Source organism: Pipistrellus hanaki, assembly GCF_964339955.1.
Source record: "Pipistrellus hanaki genome assembly, chromosome: 10".
Classification (NCBI taxonomy): Eukaryota; Metazoa; Chordata; class Mammalia; order Chiroptera; family Vespertilionidae; genus Pipistrellus; species Pipistrellus hanaki.
Window position 1 is genome coordinate 67,781,861 of NC_140512.1, and position 27,585 is coordinate 67,809,445.

Here is a 27,585-nt window from a genome sequence, read left to right on the forward strand (position 1 = left end):
AGATTGGGTGGAGCCAGTGGAGGAACTGTTTGCTTTTAAAGAGACAGTAATATTTCTCCTAATTTGGTGGGTGCTTCCATCTTTCCAAGTTGAAACCTTTTCCTTCGTGTGCTTGCTCTTGTACCAAAATTACCAAAGCTATATTTGGTGTTTTGGATTATAGTAGTGGATCCAAAGACCCTTATTAAATGACATAAATATTGCCCCAAAAAGCAAGGCACAGTGTCTGCCACCTTCCCTGGTGCAGTGGGAGACTGTGGGGTCATTCTGGAGGGAGAAAGTTGGACGTGGGCCTTGTGTATCCTGGGGTCTTATTAGTGATGGCACAATATGGGTTTTGAGTCTGTTCTCTCAGGAAGGTCTCAAGTTACTCATTTAGAAATTATCAAAACTCAGGTACAAAACCAAAGGGGCATAAACCATTGGGAGCCAAGTGGAAAAGAGGAAGGAGAGGCCTGGGAAATGTCTTCCAATGATCACAATATCTCCGTTATTGTGTGTTTTTTTTTAAATAAGATTCTTGTATGATTAAAAGCATACATTGCATGACATATAAAGATGTACCCAAGGAAGAAATGAAACCTTCCCTCCCACCCTTCCTACCTTCTCCCTCTCCAGGCCCAGACGAGGTACCTTATCCTAGATTTACCAGCAAATGGATCCCAAAGAATCTAAAAATTGTTTTCAGGTGAGAGGCAGGCTGTTGAATCTCTCATGGTTGACAAGATATTCTAGTTGTCTGTTGCATCACCAAAAATAGATTAAATTTTGATTACACATTTTCCTTCACTAGATTGAGAAAGTGGTTAGTCAATGCTTAAACTTGAGGGTAGGTACTAAAAGGGCCAAATGTGACAGAAGTGACAATAGGGCTGCTACCAATGGAGGGAGGCAGATATATTTGGAAATGATGGTGTAAGTGTCCATATTATTGGACCAATTTTTGGTATTGATGACTTCGGTAACCTTGAATAAACCCAATTAATAGTTTTTCTATTACAATAAAGTCACAGATCAGGGCCAGCTATGTAATTCACAAGGTCTGGCACAAAAGGAAAATACCAAGCCCATTGTTTTAAATCATGATAAAAAATTATACACTCTAAGCACAGGTTCTTGAGCAAAGTTACAAGTCACACATAGAGGAAGCTCACCTTTAGAGGCTGTATAAATATGAGTCCAGAGCAGAGGCAGAAGTGCAACTCCTGCTCAAAATAGCTCCTCCACTGCCCCAGTTTCATTTCATTCTCCATATTCCCTGAATGAAGCTTGTCCTGCCAGAAGCTGCCTTTTATGATTTCTTGGACAACTAATTGCTTCTCCAGGCACACTCATAGGTCCCCAAAAGGAAAGAGGTACGTGGTTGAAATAGAATCCATAGATGTTATAGGGAATAGGATACAGTCTTGAATGGTGATAGCCCTGAGGTTCTTGGCCATGGAGGAGCATCTGAAACACAGCTCCCACCCCTGTACCCTCTCTTAAGAAGTGACCTCCTTCTAGGGGACTTTTGATAGAAGGAATTCTGCCTCATGTCTCTCCTGTGCTGTTCAGTTGGCCATGCTTCTCAACCTTATGAGTTTCTTTTCACATCCAGCTCTGCTGGGAGCCACCTGTCTCTCTGCTGCTGGTCCCCACCTACAACTTCATGAAGGTGCTCCCCCTCCCAGGATGCTGCTCCTTCCACATAGTCAGAAGGAAATAGATTAATGTAGAGAAAGACTTGGCTTTCTATTTTACATTTTCCTATTATTCCTTTCCGCCTTTATGTTTTACCCCCACCCCCACATCTGGCCCAGGTGGGCCATAGAGGTTGCTAATGAGGCTTTTTCAAAAGGGCCTTTAAACTCTGCCTGACCCTGTCTCTCAGCAAAGCCTCACTGTCCAGGGCTCCCAAGCCCTATAACTATCACACCCCATTCTCCTTACTTTTACAGTGTCTGAACTCAGCCCTTTATTGAAGAATTTAGTAAATATATGCAGTAGGAAAATAAGCCCCAAATTCTTTCTTTTTGAGAAAAAGTGCTAATGAAGGACTCCTGGACTCTTAAGGGAGTGGGCAGACTACCAAGCTGGTGTGAGCACAGCAGGTCTTGAGACCACCTCTGCCTGAGAACATACTCCAGGCCCACTGGCAAGTCCCAACCTCACACTCCAGCAGAACAACAAAGTCTCACAAAAGAATAAGTAGTTTCACAAAAAGTCAGAGACAAAGACAACAGTATGGTGGTTACTAGCAGAAAGGAGAATGGAGATTTTTAAGGGGTAAATGGAGTCATATCTATGGAAATGAAAGAGACCAGAATTTTGGTGGTGGGTACACCATGTAATATACAAATAATGTACCATAAGATTTCACACTAGACATATGCATATTATTAATATCCAATGCCACCCCAATAAATTTTAATTTGAAAAATTATAAATAGTTTCATCTAAAAAACATAGCAGGACCTCAGTCTTTGCAAAGTAAAACAAAATATTGTCCATGCATTAAATACACAGAAGCCACCTTGCTCGGCTGGCAGCACACAATGCTAATGTATCTGACACTGTGTCCCCTTCTGTTACATCAGTGACACTGGTTTTGATCCATGAGCTACAGAGCAGATTGTCACATTAGCACATCAGCACTACTGTCTGCCATTAACACATGAAATGCAGTCAGGAAAGCTGTAATGTTCTGGTTCTGCCACTAGCAGCATCTATGGTTTTGGACAAAATGATAACCTCTCTGAGGCCTGAAATCTCTACAGAGAAGAAGACAGATTAAATGTCATATCATCTAAGTCTGATGCCTCCAAGGAATTACACTATACACTAATATCTGGGCCTTGCCCCATGAGAACAAGTCCTCAGACTCTCCTACTGGTTTGAATCCTGAGCCGTTATCACCCACACTTCCTCTCAGTATGGCTGTTTACCAACATTTCCTCTCAGATGTTGTTTGTGCCAATGAACAAGGGTCCTCATGGAAGAGCACATGGAGGAACCAGTCCTGGGACTCTTGGCTTGAGGGTCTGTGTGAAGGAGTGATACCACTGCGGGCCTCGGCTCCCATGCTTTGGGTGCTTGGGGTCATCAGAGCCCTGTGTAGTTACAGACAGTGACAGATCCCAGCCCCATTACCATGTGGCACCAACAGCCAAGAAGACAGGAAGCAGGGAAGCAAGTGTGATTCTCACACAGTTCTCTGCCTCTCTCAGCACACCTTCCACTCCCATTCTTACTCATCTGCCAAGATTTTTTAGTCACTTTACTTCATAACCCTTTATTTTCTTGGACAAACCTGAATTCTTATCCCTTCCATGACCCTAAGGGCAGAAGAATAGAACAGAAAGAATTCAGAGGCTGCTGGATCCATCTGTTAACATTCAGTCATTTGCCTCCTTTCTGGGATTTTCATTTTGGTTTGCACAATTTCTGCTGTTATCTGCATTTCTTCCTTTTGGGTTTAATTTGACTTTTATTTTTTTTTGCTTCACTTTAGTTTTCCCATAAACGTATGTCCTTAAGTACTTTATTAGTACTGATAAAAACTGTAAGTACCTCTTTACCAAGGGAAAAAGGTGCAATTTTAATGTTTATCCAAGTGTATCACAGCACAAAATTTTTTATTGTTTCTCATAATCCACTCTATTTCAAAGAAATGAGATACAGGATGATCTATTGTAAATTCATTTGTGCACAGGAAAGCACGCATCCTGCCTTCACTGCAGCACTTTCCTGCCCTCACTTACTCCTTGTCTGTTTAATTCATCACTTAAAGTTTTGGTCCCAGCACAGGCTAGAAAGGCTAGGTTACAGGGCCCATGTCCCCTTATCTGTACCTGCTGAAGTGTTTAGAGGGGTGAGAGGAGAAGGCTGGGTCAAGAAAAAGCTTCACTATAAAGGTCACTTTGGACCCCTCCTAGGCTGGTGCTGGCCTGAGGATGAAATGGAGGAGTTATCCTGTGAGTCTCCAAACCCTCACCTGTTCTTCCTCCAGAGCAGGCACAACACTTAGCACTTTGACTCTGTCCTGAGCCAAACAAAAAAAAAATTCTACTCTGAATTGAACCAGTGCTCATGAATGTTGTCATCTTTCAAATTGTAACAATTATATTCTCCAAGCTTAACCGGTGAATAAACAGCTGTTGCAGCCTCATTGTTCTGGAATATTTCTTGAAGAAATATCACTTGAAAGTATCACTTAAATTTAGAATTAGGGAACTTATTTAAGAGCTGTGAAAGAGCACAAATAACCATTTGGAAATATAAGGAGACACCAGCATTTCTCCTATCCTCTGCAAGTGTAACGCATCTGCATTGATTGGAAAGCCCAGGACCCCAGATAAACAATGCAATCTGGAAGGCAAGGGAGCTGTCCCCAGGCCCCATTTAGCAATAGTTCATTCAACTCCACTAAAGAACAACAAAAATGGAACACTAAATTATACAAAATCCATGCACTCAGCAGGAAGGAAGATGAGTGGATCTAACAAAGTAACCAACATTGAATCTAAAACTACTTACCGGGTTTCCGTTTTCTGACAAGATTGTGAGGGGCCCTGCAAGTGGAACAACCATATATGGTGAATTTCAACTAAAGTCTCTGAAACTGTCCTAAGGTAATATAGCAAATGAAGAAATGCTAATTTTGTACAATGTACCAAATTTTAGTAATAAGAGTGAGAATCTTAACTACCTTCTTTGCAGGCCTGGTCCACCCCCTCCAACCGCTTTCTCCTACAGTCCTGGTGGGAGAGATCTACAGAAATGGCTAGAGTAAGCCCTGAATGACAGTTTTCATCCTCTCCCTGTTCTCCCATTTTTAATAGGGAAAATTCCTTCATTTCCTTTGAGAACCAGAAGACTTTGCAGGTGATTTCTGGCAACAGGACCACCTAGGTGTTACTGTTCCAGGGAAGGAGGCTCCCAAGAGGCCATTTTGTAGGAAAATAGTAAAGACAAAAGGAGTTAAGATTTGTCATCAAGGTTAGAAATGAAAATAGGCCCCAGAAACCTAATATTCTCTTCTCTGAGTTTATAGCCCCTTAGGGGACAAGTGCAAGGGTCCCAGAGAGCTTCTGAGAACATCACTACAGTCCAAAGCTGTGTTTCCCCGTGGAAACTGCCCATCTAACTGCCTCAGTGGTGAATGTTCCTATCTCTTTAAGTTGGGCCCTTGGGCCCCCTCTCCCTGAGCTTCCTGCCTCTGAGTTCTGAGAATCAGGACACTTCCCCATGAGCTGGGAGGAAGAGCCTGCTGCACTCACAACCAGAGGACAGAAGTAAGTCAGGGCCTTCTGTGCCAGCCTCAGCGCCTGTCACTGATTCTGCAGGAAAGGTGAGCACAAGCAGGGGAAAGTAGCCAGCAGCAAAGTAGGAGCTGTGAGGACCAGGAAGAATTCAGTGCCTTTAAGAAGCTAGTTTCCCTTGGCCCTGCCAAATGTTCTAGTTCTCATGGTTTTTCAAAGTCTCCCCTGCTGCTGAATCTCCTGGGAAAATATAGTATCTACAGCTTTGGTCACTAACATAGAATTACCTCCAAAATTTAATATTTAAAGCTTTCTTACTACCATAAGTGTTACAATCTCCTGTCTGCCCTTTGCATTTGAAATCCCTGAAAATACAAATCAAAGTCCCCAGACCCTCTCACAGTATCATTCCAAATCCAGCCCAGGCCCTTCCAATGTTCTTTCCTCTATTCTGACATTCTGTGGAATGTGGAAGCACGGCTGAGTCTATGTGATGTCAATAGTTTTTGGATTTGGCCCAATACAGTATAGGTAGTTAAATCTATTTAATAAATGAATGAATGAAATTGTGTTTGGGGCTCTTTCAGGTAAGGATAGGAGGACAGAAGAGATGAAAAAAATGCCTGTGATAAGAATATGTGCATACTTGCCCCTGGTGTGAGCTCTATGAGAGGAATGGGCAAACTCTGGACTCAGAAGACGACCACAAAAGTGTCTGGAGTAAAACAGTAAGAGCCCTGAATGTGCATTTAACTAGGTCAGTGCCCCTACCCAGCTGGGAGATATGAACTTGATTAGCATATGATTCTATTCCCCAAGTATAAAATGAGGATAATACACCCAGTCTGATCTCCTTGGAAGAGGATGAAGAAGATATCAGAACACATACAGGATGGAGTGTTACTCACCTTCTAGAATCTTAGAGAACCAAAATGGAGAGTTAAAAGGATGTCTTATTAACAGGCAGCATGTTTATGGGGAGTGTGGAGGAGAGAGAGAGGGAGAAAAGAAAGAAGGAAGGAGGTGATCTCATTGAATCCTCTAAACAACCCCAGAATAAACAACTCAATACCCTTAGTCCCATTTTTGAATAAATTTTCATGTTTAGATTAAGCAACTTCCAAGGTGGCACAGCTAGCCAATGGTGGGACTATGAGTGAAACCCAGAGTGTCTGGTTCTCCAGACAACTCTTCACACTCAGTCTACTGACTCCTCCTGCCCATCTTCCCAAGAATGGTATCTGGGAGAAGTATGGCAGATGCCAATGAAGTCTCAAATGGGGACAAGTTGCAGGGTGTGGACCACCAGGGATAATGGAGGTGAAGTCATGTGTGGAATGATGAAGGGGACTATGCTAGATAAATGCCATCTAGATGTTGATCATCTACAGCTGAACATGGTGTAGCTGGAGTGACAGGGATAAATGGTGAAGATCCTTCTGAGATTAGTAAGGCTTTGGTTGGTAAAGCAGTGTTGAAACACTGTAGATCTTCTTCCAAGGGCTTTCAGGTCCAGGTAACCAGGATACATTGCTTTAAGCTTTGGAAGCTCACAGATGACTTGTCCTCCAGGTTCCAAAGACACCATGCAGGCCATGCTGAGACTCATTCTGGTGGGGAAGATAGGGGCTGTGAAGAACGTCACCTGAAGCAGCATCCTGGGCCACAGGCGCTTCACCTCCAGACTCACAGCCACTTCAATGACCAGAATCTGTAAGGTGGGGAAGACGAAGGTGGTAAAGGTGGTACGTGGAAGTCATAGAGTGCAGACACTGGCATTCCGAAGCCCCAAAGAGCAGCTGACACGGGTGGCAGAGAGGCTGGCAGGCTGTGCGTGGGGTGATGAGGTTGAGGGTCCTGTGGAGGCTACACATATGGATGGTAGCAGGGAAACTGCACACAACTGTGCTCCTGGGCTTCCTGGTCCTGTGTTGGCAGCTGGAAGCCAGAGACCATAGCTGAGATCCATCCTGAGTGACAGAGTGTATCTAAGTAAGGTTGGATCCATCACCTGACAATCACATCCTTTCCTGGTATCTGTGCCTCCAGGGCCCACAGGCTTTCCTTGTGTTTTAAACCTGCCCATGGACCTGGCCCCCTGAGCTCTTCTTACTAGAGCCCAACAAGTGTTGCTCTTGCCTATTTCCCACAGACCTAGGCTGCTGTCCCAGATCCTGGAATCATTGCTGGTCGCCCCGGGGGACCAAGGTCCAGAATCAACCCAAAGCCTCCATCCATGCCTGTTTGTTTCAATTGAATCTGAATTGCATGAACAAATGCCCTGGACATTCACATTGTGTTAATGGAAATCAATATTTATAGATGTTCATTTATATATATGCCTTATATGCCCATTGAACAAAGATACTGCTCTGTCATTCCTAACTCCTTTTGCAAAAACCATGCAACCAAGTGCATTGCACAGTACACACCTCCTCTCCCACCACATGTACACATTGAAGTAAGTGCCCATAAAAATATAAGACACTAAACTGCCCATCTGTCTCAGGAAGGGACTCCTCCCTGATCTCCAATCACACCCCTTTGCATCTTGAATGCAGGGGCTTCTGAAGTCCAAGAAAACTTTAACCAGAGACTTGAGTCTCTAGGAGCCACTAAGAATTTGGATTATCTGGCCACCCACACATCTCTGTCCCTAGTGTCTCTACCTTCATACACAAACTCAAGCCCACCTCCAATATTGCTGAGTAATTTCAAGACACTTCTTCACAGTATCCTCCACCCGGTGCTTCACAGACACAGATTCCCAGGTCATTGATACCCTTACATCACTAAAGAAACAAGTAAAAATGGAAAATAATCTACAACAGTTCAGTGAATAGTGGAGCAAAAGGCCCACAAGCCCTGGAACCCATTAGGAACAAAAATGGAACCACCAGTGCCAAATGCTGAGACTTGATATTTCCTCTGCTGCCAAAGGGCATTGTGGTTCAAGGGTTGTGCACAGATCCCAGCAGAGGCACTGATAGGAATCTTGATTTTACCTTTGTCCATTTGTCAATATTCTTTTGCAATAAAACTCTATCACTGTCACTTTGCTGAGGAAGGAGATAGTCACTGATGAAAATAAATGAGGAAAAAAAAGAATAGGAAATGTCTAGTGTGATGAAATACTTGATTATTCCTCTTTAGTTGGGAGGAATGGAGCTCGGAGAGTCACCAATGAACATTGATTGAGCTGGTAGAAATCTAAGAAGGGGCACCCAGGATTTCCAGGGGACATGCACACCCCCATGTCGGTTGTAATCCAGGCAACTAGGGAAGAAAGTATTTTCGCTGTCTACACATCAATTAAAAGACAGAGATTGGCAGAGTAGATTAAAACTCATGAACCAACCATATGGTAGAAACACGCTGAAAATTAAAGGATGAAAAAGATCAATGGTGCAAGTATCACTCATGTAAAAGGAAGAAGGAATGGCTGTATTGATAGCAAATAAATTAGACCTCAGAACAAAGAAAATTACTAGAAACAGAGAGGAGCATTACATAATGATAAATAGGTGACTCCACCAAAAAGACAGAGCAATCCTAAATGTGTTTTCCTAAACAACAGAGATGTGAAAAATGAGAAGCAGAAACTGACAACTGAAAGGAAAAACAGACAAATCCACAATTAGAGTTAGAAATTTCACCACATCCTCAACAATTGACAGAACAGCTACATATAACCAGGACTAGAATTCCATAACACCCTCAATGAGTGGATTTATTGAGGTTTATAGATGTTGATATTTGCTGAGGACATATTTCTTTTGGTGCACATGGAACATATACCAAGACCTGCCAAATCTTCAACCATAAAGAAATCTCACAACATTTAAGAGAATTGGAATCATATGGGATATGTTATGGGACCACAATGGAATTGAGCTGGAACTTGGTAATGGAAAGGTAACAGAAATGTCATCTGTACTGCTTTATCAACAGTGCCATGAATCCCTAAATGGTTCTCAGCATCTAGAAAAAGGCCTTGATGATTGTCCTACAAGGTCAAATTCTACCTCTGAATATGGAGATTTTTGAGCTTGGAAGAAACACACCATACTATCACTGAAAGATGGAATGTAAGGGGTTTATGGTCATTTCCCCCTCAAGAAAGTCTGATTGCCCTTTTAGACCTAATCCCAGGGATGGGTCCTAAACTGGCAGTCGGACATCCCTCTCATAACCTGCGACCTCTGGCTTCTAACCACTTGCCTGCCTACTGAATTGATCACCACTTAACTGCTCCCCTGCTGGCCTGATGGCCCCCAACTGCCCTCCTCACCAGAATCAGGTCTAAATGAGCAATGGGACATCCCTTTCATAATCCAGGACTGCTGGCTCCCAACTGCTCCCCAGCCTGCCTGCCTGATTTCCACAAACCACCTCTGCATACCAGCCTGATTACCACCTAACCACTCCCCTAACAGCCTGATTGATGGCTAACTGTTCCCCTGACAGCCTGTTTGCCCCTAACTGCCCTACCCTGAGGGTCTGGTCCCTCCCAACTGCTCTCCCCTGCAGGCCTGTGTTCTCCCTAACTGCCCTTCCATGAAGGCCTGATCACCCCCTACTTCCCTCCTCTGTAGCCTGATCACCCCCTACTTCCTTCCTCTGTGGCCTGGTCAGTCCTTAGCACTCTGCCCTGCAGGATTGATCACCTCCAACTGCCCTCCCTTGCAGGCCTGGACTCTCTCAAATGCCCTCCCCTGCTAGCCATCTTGTGGTGGCCGTCTTATTTCCCCATGGGGGCAGGATCTTTGACCACATATGATAGCCATCTTGTGTGTTAGAGTGATGGTCAATTTGCATATTATTCTTTTATTACATAGGATTAAATAGTACAGAGGTCCGGTGCATGAGTGGGGGCCGGCTGGTTTGCTCTGAAAGGTGTCCCACATCAGGGTGAGGTGCCCTTGTGGCATGGGGCATCCAGGATGAGGAGCCTGCGGTCATTTGCAGGATGGCCACGCTTCCCAGCCACCCAAGGGGAGCCCTGGTATTTGGGTTTTATTTATCTTAATAAATAAATAATTGAAACTTAATAAATAAATAATTTATCTTAATAAATAAATAAATAATTGAAACTTTGTAGCCTTCAGCAGAGGCCAAGACAAGCCAGGGCTGGAGAAGCTTTGTTTCCTCCATCACCAGGAACAACCCTAGCCTACTGCTCTTTCCAGTTCCCTGGCTGCTGCCATTTTTATTAGGATTTATTTATCTTCTATAACTGAAATTTTGTAGCCAGGAGTGGAGGCCTGGCCGGCCAGGGTGTGCAGAAAGCTTGGCTTCCTCCATTGCTGGAGAAACCCATGTCTCCCTTCTTCTCTCTTTGTGGCTGCAGCCATCTTGGTTGTATTAATGTGCATATTTTCCCCTGATTGGCTGGTGGGGGATGGCTTGTGGTGTAATGCAGTGATGGTTAATTTGCACATTATTCTTTTATTAGATAGGATTGAAGAAATAACCTATTTATCATTATGGAATGTCTTTCCTTATCCAGGGTGTAAAAATGGTATCATTCTGAAGCTTGCTTTATCTGATATTAATACAGCCCCTGAAGGTTTCATGTGCCTAATCTGTGCATGGTGTATCCCTTTGAGTATATAATTTTTAATTCTTTTCTTTAACCTGTCTCTGTTCTAATTTTTAAAGTGAAATTTGCTTTAGACAGCATTCAGCTTGGTCTTGCTTTTTCAAAATCAAATCTGACTATCCAATTAGAGCATTAGGATAATTTACATCTAATATGATTATTGATAAGGTTGTGTTTAAATTCATGCTCTTGCTATTGTTTATGTTTGTCCCATCTATTCTTTTTTTTTTCCTTTTTCTGCTTTTTTGAGAATTTTTTAAATTCTGTCTTATTTCAACTCTTGTGTTATTCTATATTTTATTTGATTTTCTTGTTGGTTACTCCACAGTTTGCAATATGCACCCGTAACTTATCATATTCTATTTTCAGTAAATGTTATATCACATCACATATGCTGTAAGGTCTCTTCCCACCTTCTGCATTCCTGTTATATAGAAACCCAGTACATGAACTTCATCTACAGTGGGGTGGAGGGAGACCCTTCAGTCCGGCCTGAACCTTCTACAATCTGGAACCTCTCAGGAAATGTCTGACTGCCAGTTTGTGCCCACACTTTTAACAGATGACAGCTCCATTGTTGTTTCTTTCTTTTTATGCTTAAACCCATTAGAATTAGTAGGTATCTAAAGTGTGTGTACATTTAGGGGGGACACCCTGTATATCTCTATTCAGCAGTGAAAGGAATCAACAGCAGATTTGGAGCCCCCAGGCGGGGAAGCTCACTCACTCCCCACATGCCTCCCCACTCCACTTTCCACCTTCACAGGCAGAGGGAGAATCAATATTTTCCTCATTAACTTGAAAAAGCACCTCCTGTCATCCACTATTTGGCAAGAGTGCAGTAGGGTCCAAGTGAGCAAGGCTCGGTATGGGCAGCCTTCGCTCGGGGGTGCCGGCACCCAAAGTGCACATTTTGCAGTCGCCCTGACTATCCCACCATTTCACTGAGAGGACAGAACTCCAGGCCTCCTCTGGGTTCCTGATATTGAATGCTTACTGAAGGCACCTCAGTGAGGGCTGCCTGAGCCCACCAGGTATGACTGACCCTATCTGTTCCTGCCTCAGCACCTGCATTAGCCCCACAGAGGTGATCTCGTGGCTGCACTCTGCCCTCTCACTGTCATCTCACAGGCACTGACCCTCAGCACCCAGAACAGCCAGACACTCTCCAAAGAATGTGAGTGTGCTGGAGGGGACATGCATACATCCTGTGGGGGACATAGGCATGCTAAGGTTGATGGAGGTGCTGCAGAGGGGTGGGGGGAAGGGGGAGTAGGCAGCGGGAACTTGCTAACACCATGATCTGAGACTCTTGCAGGCACACGTGGGTGACAGCACACTGGGGGATGTTTGATGACAGGGGCAGAAGAGAGGATGCATGCACTGAAGGCCCGCAGCTGTGCAGATCCGTATACCCTGTGGCACAGCCAAGAGGACTTCAAACTAACCGGTCACAGTGGCTGTCCCTGAGATCACACCTTCTGGGCCAGGATGTGGGACTTGCACAGCCACTCCTCTCTGCTGATGACCTGCAGGAGCTACTTCAGCTCGGCAAGCAGGCTCCACATGGTGCACTCACAGCTGCCACCACTGCCATGTGGCGAGTACAGGCTGCCCACCACTGGCCCACCTCCCCCACCCAGCAGCTCTCTGTGCCTGCTGCCCACATGCCTGCAGCAGCCTGGGCAGGGCAGGATGCCTGCAAGCTCTGCCCACTGACCCAAAGCGGGCTGCCAACCTCCTGCTCTATAACTGCCTGTGCTGCCCACCCCCAAGGAGAGCCTGCCCAAGGCAATGAAGGCAGACATTTTGATCTCCCTGGCCCACCAGCCTCTCTGTGCACACTGCCCCTGGTTTCCTTGCCTTGGGCAGCACTCTCCAGGCATGTGGGCAGACATCCCCCAGAGTCCACTGTCTGCTCTGCTTCTCAGCACATTGCCCACCAACTTTTCCACACCTGCACGTGTTGCCCATAGGCCCAAAGCAGGGCCCTTGGCTTTGTTATTTTTGCTAGCCCTCCTGGCGGGTGTGAAAGCTCCCTACCCAACCAGCCCCAGGCCACTTGGTGCCTGCGCACATGCTTGCTGCCCACAGGCCCATTATTTTTGTTTGGTTAATTTGCATACCCATTCCTGATTGGCTGTGGGCATCATGGAGGTATGGTAAATTTATATGTTTGTCTATTATTAGTATAAATACATTTACAGAAAATATGAACTCAACCATATATTATTATTTTGCTCCCAAGTATCAATTGGCTTTTGCAGAGATTTTTAATTGATAAAAATATTTTCTGTTTATCTATCTCTTCACTATTTTATGTGACTCAATCCTTTGTTGAGGTGCCAGTTGTCACCTGTTTTCATTTCTACATACCTGATCAATATCTGAATCAGTCCTGAGTAGCCTGTTGTTCAGAGAATGGACATTATACACACACACACACACACACACACACACACACACACGTGACCTGCAGGAGCTACTTCAGCTCGGCAAGCAGGTTCCACATGGTGCACTCACAGCTGCCACCACCGCCACGTGTGTGTGTGTGTGTGTGTTAGCATATATATATATATATATATATATATATATGTATTAGCCTCTATATTTTTTAATTTGCTACTACATATATATATATGTGTGTGTGTATATATATATATATATAGTAGCAAATTTTAAAATATTTAAAAAATACTAAATATCTTTTCCGACTACAATATTATTCAACTATAGAAGTCACTAACAGGAGAAAAAGAGGAAAACTCACACAAAAAAAACATGAAAATTAAACAATACACTCAACAACCAATGGATTTAAGAAAAAAATCATAAATGAAATAAAAATATTTTGAAATAAAAATGGAAACACGCATACAAAAACATGAAATTCAACATAAGCAATTCTAAGAGGAAGGGTGTAATGTTAGATGCAACATTAAGAAAGAAGAAAGATCTCAAAAAGCTTAACTTTACATTGAGAACTCAGAAAGAAAAAAAAAGAATGAAAGAAAAAAGAAAGAAAGAAAGAAAGAAAGAAAGAAAGAAAGAAAGAAAGAAAGAAAGCAAAACAAAACCCAAAGTCTGCAGAGGAAGGAAACAAATAAAGACAACAATAAAAAAAATATATTTTTAATATATTTTATTGATTTTTTACAGAGAGGAAGAGAGAGGGATAGAGAGTTAGGAAACATCGATGAAGAGAGAATCATCAATCAGCTGCCTCTTGCAGCTGCCTCTTGACCTCAACGAAGGTACATGCCCTTGACCAGAATCGAACCCTGGACCTTTCAGTCCACAGGCCGATGCTCTATCCACTGAGCCAAACTGGTTTCGGTTAGAAAAGATTTTTTAAAAATCAAAGCAAACAAATAAAAACCTAGGATCTATATTTTGAAAAGATAATCAAAATGTACAAACATTTTATTAGACTAAAATTTCCAAATAAAGAAGGCTTAAATAAAGAAAATCATAAATGAAAAAGGAGACAATTCAACTGATATAACAAAAATACAAGGATCATAATAGGCTACTGTAAACAGTCATGTGCCAAGAAATGTATAAACTAGAGGAAATGGATAAAATTCCTAGAAGCATAAAACTTACCAAGACCAAATCATAAAGAAATAAAAAATATGAACAAGCAAGTAATGAGTAAGGAGATTGAAGCAGGTCTAAAAAAAAATCCCCCAACAAAGAAAAGCTAACACCAAAGAGCTTCACAACTGAATTGTAGCAAACATTTGAAAGACAATTATTACCCATCCTTCACAAACTCTCCCAAAAGGGCAAAGGAAGGAAAACTACAGGCCAATCTCCCTGATAAACCTAATGCAAAAACCCTCCACATGGTTTAGCAAACTGAACTCAATGACACATTAAAAGGATCATAGGCTATCATCAAAAGGATTTCAATAAGGGTGAACTCCCTGTTATTAGCTTAAATCTGTGCCATTATATGGTGGATATCATTGTTAGTTAGGACAAGAATGTTAAGGTCTGGGCAGCTCTTACTAAATGCATCTTGCTAAGTGTTTACATGTTGCACAGGCATAGTGGAAAGCAAGATGAGTTTGACAGAAACCCAACCCAACCTCACAATAGTAGCCAACTGCAAAGAAAAAAATCAATATTTAGATTTACATCTCTCAGATGATTAGTAACTTTGAGTATGTTTTCATATGTCTCTTAGCCTTCCTTTTGTGTTCTTTCAAAAAGTACCTATTTAGGTCCTTTATCTTGTATTGTTTATCTTCCTTTTGTTATGTTGTATGAGTTTCCTGTTCACATTAGGAATTAAATGCTTATTGTTGATAACATTGGCAAATATGTCCTGCCATGCAGTGGGCTTTCTTGTTGTTTTGTTGATGGTTTCTTTTGCTGTGCAGAAGCTTTTTATTTGTATATAGTCCCATTTGTGTATTTTCTCTTTAGTTTCCATTGCTCTAGGAGCTGTATCAGTGAAGAAATTGCTTTGGCATAGTCTGATATTTTGCTGCTTGTGGATTCCTCTAGTATTTTTATGGTTTTCCATCTTATGTCTAAATCCTGTACCCATTTTGAGTTTATTTTTGTGTATGGTATAAGTTGGTATGGAGATAAGAACACTGTAGAGTTTCCTCAATAACTAAAAATGTAACTTCCATTTGACCCAGGGATCCCTATTCTAGGAATATATCGCAAGAAACACCAATAATAAAGGATATATGAACTCCTATGTTCATAGCAACTCTTTTCACCATAGCTAAGATTTGGAAAGAACCTAAGTGCCCACCAGCAGATGAGTGGATTAAAAAACTGTGGTCCATCTAGACAATGGAATACTACCCCGGTGTAAAACAGAAGGAATTCTTACCATTTGCAGCAGCTTTGATGGAACTGGAGATCATCATGCTAAGCGAAATAGCCCACTCAGAAAAATATAGATATCACATGATCTCACTCATTTATGGAATATAATGAACAACATAAACTGATGAACAAAAACAGTTCCAGAGACAGGAAAGCTTTGATCAGATCCTCAAACCTCAGAGAGAAGATAGGGGAGAGTGGGAGTAAGGGGAGAGATCAACCAAAGGATTTGTATGCAAGCATAAAGGCATAACCAATGGACACAGACACCAGGGGGTTAAGGGCATGAATAGGGTGTGGGGTCAATGGGGCAATAAGGACAAATATGTAATACTTTAATCGATAATGAAAAAACAAAAAGGGAAAGAAAGTGATGTATAATTAACCAGATAGTGTATAAAAACATTCCCTTTGGGAGACAGAGCTTTGTCTGTGATTCCTCCATCTCCTTTAATTGCTGAAGAAAATAAAACTACTTTAACAATCATGTCTTGTGCTTAAATAGAGCATCCAAAGGGTGAAAGCCTTGAGTAACATCATGAAACTTTAGCCACAAAGTGTCTAAGGCCAAGACAGATTCGGAGATATAGGATCTAAGAGTTGTTGGTGAGTTAACAATAGTCAACCAAACAATGGTTTCTGCCGTGGATAACAAACACTCCTCTACTTGCAACAAATGAAGAAAATGCTATAGTGCAATGACTAAAAATGATCCCATTTTTGGTATGCTTGACCTTGTACCCAAACTCTTCTCAAAATAACATTTTTCCATTGCTTTCTGCTATGCGATCCTTAATTTAAGACAAAGATTGGTGTGAAGTGTTAACAATCACCAACATATGTACAAAACAGTGGCCTCTAATTTCACATACTTTTCTTGGTGCCCAGGTGAGAGGAGCTGAATGTAACTGTTACAGGTGGTGCCAGAATATGAGTGAGTAACAGGTACAAAGTTCTGCATTATGGTTGTTTTTCCCTGCAGAAGTTTTCAGACAAAGTATTTCCAATGGACTTGGTCCTTATGCAGCAGTTGTTACTTAAGTGGCAGCGAGGAACCCACATTGAAACGACCTTTTGAACTCTATCTCTGAGCAACAAACAAGTGTCTGATCTCAAGCTGCACCAGAAGCCACACCAGAGTGTGAAACCACAAGGGCAAAGTATAAGCCAATCTCAAACACAGTCACCTCAAAAACAAAGAACGATGAGGTCAAAAGCTGCAAAACAGGAAGCACAGCACAAAACCTCTTTTCTCAGCCAACATCCTGAGACTGTGAGATAAAGGAAGAAAAGCAAGAATGAAAAAGAAACAAAAAGCAATCAAACAACTGAAATAACTAGCAGCAGCCAGCAAACAAGTAGGAAAGCCAGTTGGAGAAAATTCAAAAGGATACAGCCCTTTACGTACAGCTAGGAGATTTGGATGGAGTATTTTAAAAGTCCAAGAAAAGAAATAGATACTAGAAATAACTACACATATGTCTTCTTTTAAAAGGGATGAGAGTGACCTGAATGCTTTTTTGTCCACACTTGATATTTGTCTATACTCTATTAAGTATTTCCAATATGTGGAAAAATTTAAAATGTTTGTTAAATTGACTATTCATGCCTTTCAATATAAAGTGGGAGCAGAAAGAGTAAGGTGTTTGGTGTGTTGTTTTTTAAGCCAAGCTGGAGTATCTAAAAGAGACATGATTTTTATCCACTAAAGAACAGAGTCTCATATACACAAATAAAAGCATCTTAAAAATTAAAGGGGGAAAAAAGGGAAGAACAAAGAAAAGATAATCATCAAAATGAGAGCGAAAATCTGTGTGCTGGTTCTTGTACTCTGTAGCATTTCCAATAAAGTTTCTAAAACTGAAAAAGAAATAGATCGGTATGAATAGTTCTGCATAAACACTGGTGGTTTTTAAGAAACAGTAAAACTGCTGCCTTTGGGGCTTTCAGAGTCACAGGCTGGAGTAGAAACAGTGCACACTGTCACAGGAATGAGGAGGCAGGAGAGGCTGAGGGAAAGGAAGGGGAACCCTTAGAAACAGAGATAAGGACTGTGAAGTCTTCCATGCTGTGTAATGATACTTTGCACCAATTTCACCAGGTCACCAAGGAGTGAGGGACACTCAACTGACATATGACTGACAAATTATACATTGAGGGTCTTGGAAATATCCGATATTGAGATGTAATTCAATAAGTGAATTTTAGTATAAATCCCAGAGAGCTATACTTACATATGGTACATACTTATCACGTATGCACTGCATTTATAAGTTGCCACATTCCATTTGCTACTATTTTGGTGAGTATTTTTATGTCTAAATTCATAAAGGATATTGGTTTATAGGGTGTTTTTTTTTTGTTTTGTTTTGTTTTGTAATATAGCTAAAGTATAGTGACCTCAAGGAATGAATGGTGAAGTACTTTCTCCTCTCGTGGTTTTTTGTTTGTTTGTTGTTTTTTTTTAAGTGTCTGCAATGCATTGGTGTTAATTCCTTAACTATTTAATAAATTCACCAGTGATGCCATCTGGTACTGGGATTTTCTTTGGTTGTAGGTTTTTACTTTAATTTAACCTATTTTAGATTTTATTTAGGTTTGAGTCACCTTCAGTAGATTGTGTCCTTCTAGGAACCCAATGTACAGCATAACAAAAGCAAAATCTAGTTAGCAGTTAGCTGACAGATTCCAGTTGCCAGAACCCACCTTAAGTTTACCTATTGAGGGACAAAAATAAAAATCCCAATATATTAATAGAAAAGTGTACAGACATTTCTATATATCAGAGGCAACCTGAATGGCAAACAAACTGTGAAAACCATTTTTAAATTGAATGGTAATCAGTAATATGGATATGTCAATGGATGGAGACATCACTATGTATGTCCTTAAGGTGACAGAAAACTCACAGTGGAATATCATCAAGTGCAAGTGCAGATTTGGGACTTCTCACACAGGGCTTGTGTCAATGAGAATTGGCATAGTGCTCTCCAGTCATATTGACAATATCTAGTCAGATGAAAGCCATCCATTATTGTTACACAGAGATATGCAGAATATGGGGATTACTTTACAGAAGTATATATTTTGGAACACCTTAAACGTTTGTTAATAAATAATTGGATACAATTTTATACAAATAATGTCATTTCTGTAAAAGCTTAAAATACAAAATCAGTATTAGATATTACCTATCGATACATGTGTATGTAGAAGTATAAATAGACATGAGATGATAGATAAAAACATCAGAATATTGGTTGCCTCTGAATGACAGTGGGAGTGAAGAGAAGCCTGGGGAGTCAAAAAACATAAATGAAATTCACGTGCAATGTGTTAATTTTTAATCAAACAGAATAGCTGCAGTAAAAATGCCATAATATTTACATTTGTTCATTGCAAATTGTAGGCTTTTGTTATGAAAGTTCCTGTATAGCTTTACTTACAAACTTGTTTCATAACTGCATAATATTTAAAACAGAATAAATAAATATAACCTCATCTCAGGTATGTAACATCTTGACTTTTTTTTTTTTTAATAAATCTTTATTGTTCAGATTATTATAGGTGTTCCTCTCCCTCCCCCGGTTAGCTCCCCTCCACCTTATTCCCAACCCCACCCCACGCCCTTAACCTGTCTTCATCCATAGGTGTAAGATTTTTGTCCAATCTTTTCCCTCACCCCTCAGACCTCTTCCCCCATGAATTGTTAGTCCAATCCCTTTCTATGTCCCTGATTCTATTATATTCACCAGTCCATTTTGTTCTTCAGATTTTTTTTTTTATTCTCTTGATTTTTAGATTCGCTTATTGGTAGGAATGTATTTGATTACATTTTGTTGTTCATAATTTTTTACCTTTACCTTTTTCTTCTTCTTCCTCTTCTTAAAGAATACCCTTCAATATTTCATGTAATCCTGGTTTGGTATTGATGAACTCCTTTAACTTTTTCTTGTCTGTGAAGCTCTTTATCTGACCTTCAATTGTGAATGATAGCTTTGCTTGGTAGAGTAATCTTGGTTGTAGGTTCTTGTTGTTCATCATTTTGAATATTTCTTTCCACTCCCTTTTGGCCTGCATAGTTTCTGTTGAGAAATCAGCTACAGTCGTATGGGTACTCCCTTGTAGGTAACTAGTTGTTTTTCTCATGCTGCTTGTAAGATTTTCTCTCTATCTTTTGCTCTTGGCATTTTAATTATGAAGAGTCTTGATGTGTTCCTATTTGGATTCCTCCTGTTTTGGGTCCTGTGCGCTTCCTGAACTTGTAGGTCTATTTCTTTCATCAGGTAGGGAAAGTTTTCTGTCATTGTTTCTTTCATTAAGCCTTCAATATTCTGCTCACTCTCTTCTTCTGGCACCCCAAAAATCCGGATGTTGGTACGCTTTAAGCCATCCTGGAGGCTCCTTACACTATCCTCACACTTTTGGAATCTTCTTTCTTTTTGCCTCTGTGGTTGGGTGATTTTTGCTTTCTTATATTTCAGATCTTTGGTTTGATTCTTGGGGCATGTTGATGTATAGTTGAGTTTCTGTATATTCTTTATTTCAGACTTTGTATGCTTAATCTCTGGTTGAACCTTTTCCATTTTTTTGGGTATTCTCATTAAGGTCCTTGAAGGTCTCACCAAGCTTCTTGGAGGTCTCATCAAGTTTCTCAAATATTTTTAGAAGATTCTTGAGTAATCTTATAAATGTGATTCTGACCTGTGTGTCATCCAGTAGTTTACTCTCCTCCATCTCTCCCATTCATGTCATGCTTCTGTGTTTCCTCATTTTCATTGCCTCCCTGTGTTGGAGTGGCTTTGTGTGATTGGTGACCTCAGCTTCCCCAATCACCTGAGGTGGTCTCTTTGGCTACATCCCTTCATGTGCTTAGTGCAAAGTCTTGGTGTAATTAAGCCTTTATTGCTGTTGGTACACTGGGAGGAATTGACCTCCAAGCAAATTGTCTGTGAGGATACACTGTGTCTATAAAGGAATAACTGCTGCGCTGGAGACACACCTTGTTTCAGTGGGGCTTTGGTGCTCACTGAGACCGTCTGTGTCACTTATGGGTGTGAGGAATTGAAACTGAGCACTAGAACTCTAGTTTTTAAGTCTCAGTGAGGTTCAGTTCAGCTACTGTCTGAGGCCAGTACTGTCACAGAAGCTACACTGTGAACCACAGTTCTGTCCTCCTTGGATCTGTTTGCCCCAGGTTGCAATTTTGCTAAACTGCAACAGAGATAGAAATTCATATGCAAAGTCCACTGCTTGGAGCTTGGATGTGTTGTGAGGGGCAGAGTCTCAGAGCTGAGTCTCAGGGCATCACTAGGCTAGGGCGTGGCCAAGAGCAATAGCTGCCTTCTGCCGCCTCTCCGATGGCATCCCCGCATCTCACACCACAGCACAGCAAACAATCTCAGCTCTGCAAGCATGCCAGCCTCACTTTCTGACCCGATGGCAGACTGTCTAGCCTCTCCCCAGAAACTAGATTTCAGAGAGATCGGGGGCTTGTCTCTTTTTGGGTTGAAGAAAACACCACCCTCTGCCAGCCTGGATCCACCACCAGCCCTTATCGTGGCCTCGCCCCCCTATCTCAGTTTTTCAGCGCTTGGGCCCTGGATTCTCCTCTTTCTCTTTCAGTCTAGATGTAGGGCTTCCTCTCAGCCAGCTTTTGTTTGGTTTTTGGGAGATAAACGTTTGTTTTATATTGGTATTTTTTTGGACCTGTGCCCAGTAGCCATTTAGGAATGTTTACCTGTACTGCCATCTTCTTCTGCATCACATCTTGTCTTTTCTAGCAACAAAATGAGTGGCACAATATTATGCCTCATTTGAATGAGACATTTATGCTAATTCATGCCAATGATTGTGCCAATTTCTGTTTAAATCTACTGGGATACAGAATGGTGATAACTGGGGGACAAGGACCACAGAGCCAGCCAGGAAAAACATTTGTTTAAACAATGAGCAGGAAGTGAGTTTTTATTGAATTTGTCCTCAGTGTTGATTCTTTCTCTTTGGATATGCCACCCCCTTCTCTTGACCAACTGCTTAGGGAACTAGTGACAAACTTGCTAGAACAAAGAAAAAAAATCACATTGCTATAAATGACATTAGCTTGTTTGAAGTAATGAGAATTTCTGGTGCCTGAAACTTTTTATGTCACATGGGTATCTAGTGGCCAAGATGAAAAGCACAACATATCTTCCAGGGGAAGATTGGGTCTGTGACATGACTTCTTCAAGGACTGACATGAGAGGGAAGTACTTTTTCCAGAAAGTTGGCCTACTTTGAATCCAAAACATAAAATAAGATAATATTCCCCTCCTCATTCCATGAAGAATGCTTTCTTTCTTTTTCATTTCGTGCCTTATCCAGTTGGAGAAACGTAAGTAATGGATTATTTTTAAAACACTTCCTGCTTTCTCCTATCCTACAACAGAAAGAAATAGACCAAACATTGTGTTCACAGTCCATTGTATTAGTTTCACCAGTTTCCCTTAAAGTTATGTATAGACTTTTGAGGGGGCATAATGTGAGTTAGAAAATTAGTAATGTAAATGGCTCCTCAATGAAGAATTATTCTTAGTAGTCTGAATTGGAGGTGACCTCAGGCCTTACCATCTCCTACTTACTTTTTATTATTTTCCTGCTTTTATTCCAGAAGAGAATGGAAGGACTTCCAAAGAGCAAATATGGAGCTCAGGCCAAAGGAAAGAAAAGCTCCAAGTCCTCAAGAGGCATTGTTTCCTCACATCAAAAACAGTGACAGAAACCAGTGGTTTTAAACTAAAGGAAAAAAGTCAGTACTCAGTTTTTCTTTAACTTCCCCAACACCTTCGGCTCAACCTCCACCTCACCCCTTCAGTGCAGTGTTCCCCATTCACAGGATTTGTGAGAAATGTGGAAATGAAATGTCAAGTCAGAAGTTGCAGGTTTTTAAACTAAATTGTGAATAAATTTTATCTTTCCCTGTCCACTTTGAGCTGAAAATAGAAATTCATCCCAGAAAAATTTACTAATCGTGCATGTTACAAAAAAACAACAAACAAACAAAAAACAAAAACAAAAACATAACAAAAACAAATAAAAAAAAACTAACACTGCAGAAAAGGAAGATTCAAATGCTACAAAGATGGCCGCAGCAGCTCACAACAATTTCAATGGACTACAACTAAAATGTAGAGTGGACATTGCCCAGAGCTACAGGTAGTCGACTGACTGAAAACTCTACAATAGGAAGGAGGGAGAAAACCAGAAGGAAAATCAGAGGAGCTGAAAAAAAGCCTAAGGTACGGAGACATGCTGCGCGCTCGCATGCACGCGCCTGCGGAGAGGTCGCAGCCGGAGAGGAGAAGAGGGCTGGGTGCTGCCTGGCGTTCCCTAGCAGGAAGGAAATAGAACCCCCAGCCTGGGCTTAACCCCCGAACTGGCAGCGCTGAGCCCCAGTTATGGGCCAGTCCCTGGGGACCCAGGCTCCGGCAAAGGGGGACGGGGCTGTGAGGCGGAATCCCAGGGGAAGGCGAAAGGCGGGGCCCCTGGAGTCGCGCACACATTGTGCGCAGAGGACTGAATGTTGACTCTGATGCTGGATTACCCTAGCCAGAAGAAACAAAGCCTCTGGCGGCGCTGAGCCTCTGTCCGGACCACCCCGAACTCCAGGTCTGGGCCAGTCCCTGGGGACCCAGGCTCAGGCAGGGGGAGACTGGGTGGAGTCCTGGGAGTGCGGCGAAAGGCCGAGCCCCTGGAGTCGCTCACACTGCGCGCAGAGGACAGTCTGTTGACTCTGATCCTGGACTCCCCTAGTGGGAGGGAGAAAGAAAGCTCCAGACTGGAGGAACGCGACGAGGAGCAGGAGCCCCTGCCGGACACCGGCCAGCCAGGCGCCAGCAAGGAGCCGGGCGACGGGGCCCCCGGGGAGGGGGGTGCCCCTGAGCCTTCGACTGCTGAGCGCGGGCAACGGAGCCAAGGACGGGGGCTGCTTCCTGGGTGGCACTGACCCCGGTAACAGGCTGAAGCAGCGCAGGAGCCTGCGGAGAACAAAGGGGTGCCACAGGCCAACCTGCTGAGCTCCCAGGACAAGGAGGAAGAAACCAAAGAAGTCCTCAATGTGAAGAAATCAAGTGAGAACAAATAGTAGTAAAATTACTTAAGAAAGAATACAAAGAAGATCTTGAAAAATCAAAGACTAAGTCAGAACTCAACTCACCAGCCAACATTGCAACATAAATGCGTTTTTTTTAAAAAAAAAGAAAAGAAAAAAGGGACAGAATGTTGGAACAGCGGCGACCAGGCCTAGAGTGGCCAGGCACAAGGCAGTGGCAGCTGGGCCCGGAGCAGCAGTGGCCAGGCCCCAGAGCAGCAGCAGCCAGAACAAGAGCATCAACGGCCAGCACTGGAGCAGCCAGACCTGGGGCAGTGGCAGCCAGGCCTGAGGCAGAGGCGGCCAAGCCCAGGGTGGCCAGTCCAGGAACACCCAGACACGGAGTGGCCGGGCCCGGAGAAGCCAGGCCCAGAGCAGCCGGGTTAGGAGCAGCCAGGCCCAGAACAGCAGTAGCCAAGCAAGGAGCATCCAGGCTGGGTACAGCCAGGCCCGGGGCAGCGGCTGCCAGGCTAGGAGCGGCCAGGCCCGGAGCAGCAGCTACCAGGCTGGGAGCAGCCAGGCCTGGAGCAGCCGGGTCTGGTGTGGCCAGGCCCGGAGCAGCAGCTGCCAGGCTGGGAGCGGCCAGGCCCAGAGCAACAGCTGCCAGGCTGGGAGCGGCCAGGCCCAGAGCAGCCGGGTCGGGTGCGGCCAGGCCAGGAGCAGCAGCTGCCAGGCTGGGAGCGGCCAGGCCCAGAGCAGCAGCTGCCAGGCTGGGAGCGGCCAGGCCCGGAGCAGCCAGGTCTGGTACGGCCAGGCCCGGAGCAGCGGCTGCCAGGCTGGGAGCGGCCAGGCCCGGAGCAGCAGCTGCCGGGCTGGGAGCGGCCAGGCCCGGAGCAGCCAGGTCTGGTACGGCCAGGCCCGGAGCAGCGGCTGCCAGGCTGGGAGCGGCCAGGCCCGGAGCAGCAGCTGCCGGGCTGGGAGCGCCCAGGCCTGGAGCAGCCGGGTCTTGTGCGGCCAGGCCCGGAGCAGCGGCTGACAGGCTGGGAGCGGCCAGGCGCGGAACGGCCGGGACCAGAGCAACCGGGCCCAGAGCAGCCGGGTCGGGTGTGGCCAGGCCTGTAGCAGCAACAGCCAAGTCCAGAGCAACTAGGTCAGGAGCGGCAGTGACCAGACCCGGAGCAGCTGGTTGTGGAACGAACCAGAGCAACAGAGTCCAGGCCCGGAGCAGCCAGGCCCGAAACAGCTCGCTCCTCGCCTGTCCCTGCCCACAGCTGCCTCTCAGACATGGCTGGAAACTTTTGCGGGAACTTGAGGGTCTGCTGAATCAAGTGATGAAGGCTTAGATCTGGATGTGTTGAGTTAGTATAGCGCTGGGGTGTTGATCTGTGAGTGCCTTGGGTGGGGCCTGGATGAGGCTGGTTGACCTATTTGGAAATGTCTTTTGTGTGAAGTGTATCATTGGGCATGTGGAGGTATTATTGATATGAGAAAATGCTAAGTAACAGATTTACTATCTGAAAAGGGATTTACTATCGGGGAAGGGAGGGAGGAAGAGACTGAACATAAACTGTGCACCTATGGATGAGGACAATGGGGGATGGGGAGGGGGCAGAGGGTCGGGTGGGAACCTGGTGGAGGGGGGAAGAAATGAGGAACCTTTGTAATAATATGAACAATAAAGATTGATTTAAAAAAAAAAGAAAAAAAAAGAAAAGGAAGATTCAACAGAGAGTAGAAGAAATAAAGTAATATATTTTAGGATACTGCATTAAAATTGGAATTCATTTGGGCTCATAGAACCCTAGACCTCCCTGGATTCCCATCCTGGAAGATTTTAGCTCTTGGGTCAATATTACACTCTCCAACACAACTTTTGTTAACTTCCTGCAATTCAACCAGCCCATTAGGAGATCTTTCCATCACGTATACTACTAACTGTCTAAAATTCCAATCCCCTTCAGCCACCCATCCTGAGTCATCTCTCAGATTTTGCTTTTGACCCTAACTATGACTTTTCTATTGTTTCAATTACAAGCAGAAAACTCCCCACCCAAAGAACAGAGACACAGGGACCCTCAGCTGGTCCTTGGTGGAAGGCCACAGATGATACTTCCTCTTCTCCCAAGGTTTAGGTGAATATGTTGAACAATTCTACACAAGTGTTCCTTGGAATTTGTGGGTGAAAAGAGGTGGTAATATTTTCCCATGTGTGACTTCTTATCCTCTGCCTCCTTCTAACTTCACATTTGTTTAAAATGAAACTGGGCTAGGCACCATCCCTGGAGGAACACAGGGACCAATTTACTTTTAAAAAAACTGTCTTCCCTAGTCTCCATGAAGGATGTGGTACAACCTTCTCATTGTATCTTACTTGTGGGCCATGGGTCCAATTTGGGCTTCCTATGTAGATTTCCTTTGTCCCGAGAAACTCCCAAAGTTGAAAACCTTTGTATGTATTTAGATATGACACTTTCTTTGGAGGAAGGTCCACAGCATTAATAAGATACCCTGAGAGTCCAGGACTGAAAAATTGGAAGACACTAGTTTAAAAAGACACAGAATTTTTCTCTTTCAGGAAGTGAAGAGGATAGGCAGTTTCCATCATCTTCCTCACTGAAGTTCAACCTGGTGGGAAAATCTAGTTTTAGAAAAAGTGCCACTGAGAACAGTATCTTCTGTCAACTTGTGTTTGAGTCCAGGCTGGGGACTCAGGCCATGGCAAGGAAGTGCCAGTTGGCCACAGGCACATGGAATGGAAGGAACATCCTGGTGGTTGACATGCCCTCCATCTTTGAGGTAAAGACCAGTAGGAGTTGTATAAGGACATCATTGACTGCTATTTGCTCTCAGCCCCAGGGCCCCATGTGCTTCTGCAGGTGATGCAGCTGGGCAGCTTTACTGCCCAGGACACAGTGGCAGTGAGGAGGGCAAAGGAGGTCTTTGGGGCATGATCCATGAGGCATATGGTGGTAATCTTCACCCACAAGGAAAACTTAGGGGGAGAGTCCTTCAATGAGTAAGTAGCCAAAACAGACAAGGACAGCCTGCAGATCCTGGTCCAGGCATGTGGGAAGAGATACTCTGGCCTCCAGAACCCAGCTACTGGGGAGGACCAGAGGGAGAAGCTGGAAAAGCTGATAGCTGTGGTCGAGAACTTGGAGAGGGATAATCAGTGTAATTTCTACACAAGCAACCTCTTCTGCAATACACAGATGCCCTAGGGAGATAGGACAGCACCCTAGAAGGCCACAGGTCCTATCTGGCCAAAGTTCAAATGCACACTGAGGAACAAAAGTGAGAACTGAAGGATACTGGGAGTCACTGGGCATCCAAGCCATTGCACAGTCAAAAAGTGTGTTTTGCCTTATATAAATATGCTTTTTTTTTCATTTCATGAAATATATTTCCACCCCTTTATTTTCAGGCTCTATGGGTTTTTAATTCTGTTGGGAGTATTTTGTATAGAGCATATATATTGGTCTTCTTTTCTCATCTATTCAGGTACCCTATGACCTTGGATTGAAGTATTTCATATATTTACATTTAAATTGATTATTAATAATATGTTCCTTTTCCCCCCAATTTTTACTTATTCTTAGAGAAGTTCCTTAAAATTTTCTTGTAATACTGGTTTGGTGGTAATGAACTCCTTATTTTTCTTGCCTGGGAAGCCCTTTATCTCTCCTTCAATTTTAAATGATAACCTGCCTAAGTAGAGTAATATTACTTTTTATGATGTTGCATATTTCATACCAATCTCTTCGAGCCTTGAAAGTTTCTATTAAGAAATTAACTGGCATTGTTAGGGCAGCTGCTTTTTTGTT

General features: G+C 43.3%; 1 long non-coding RNA gene and 1 pseudogene across 2 annotated transcripts; both read left to right on the forward strand.

The window, feature by feature from the left end:
- The first annotated feature begins 5,296 nt into the window (after positions 1-5,296).
- LOC311628759 lies at positions 5,297-22,409 on the forward strand. Its single transcript, XR_014796065.1, has 3 exons — positions 5,297-5,329; positions 6,813-6,958; positions 22,343-22,409. It is a non-coding gene; the product is annotated as an uncharacterized lncRNA (long non-coding RNA).
- Positions 22,410-26,095: 3,686 nt separating this feature from the next.
- On the forward strand, positions 26,096-26,982 carry LOC311628863 (GTPase IMAP family member 5-like; annotated as a pseudogene). Its single transcript has 2 exons — positions 26,096-26,246; positions 26,337-26,982. The product of its transcript is annotated as a GTPase IMAP family member 5-like (transcript).
- Positions 26,983-27,585: the final 603 nt, after the last annotated feature.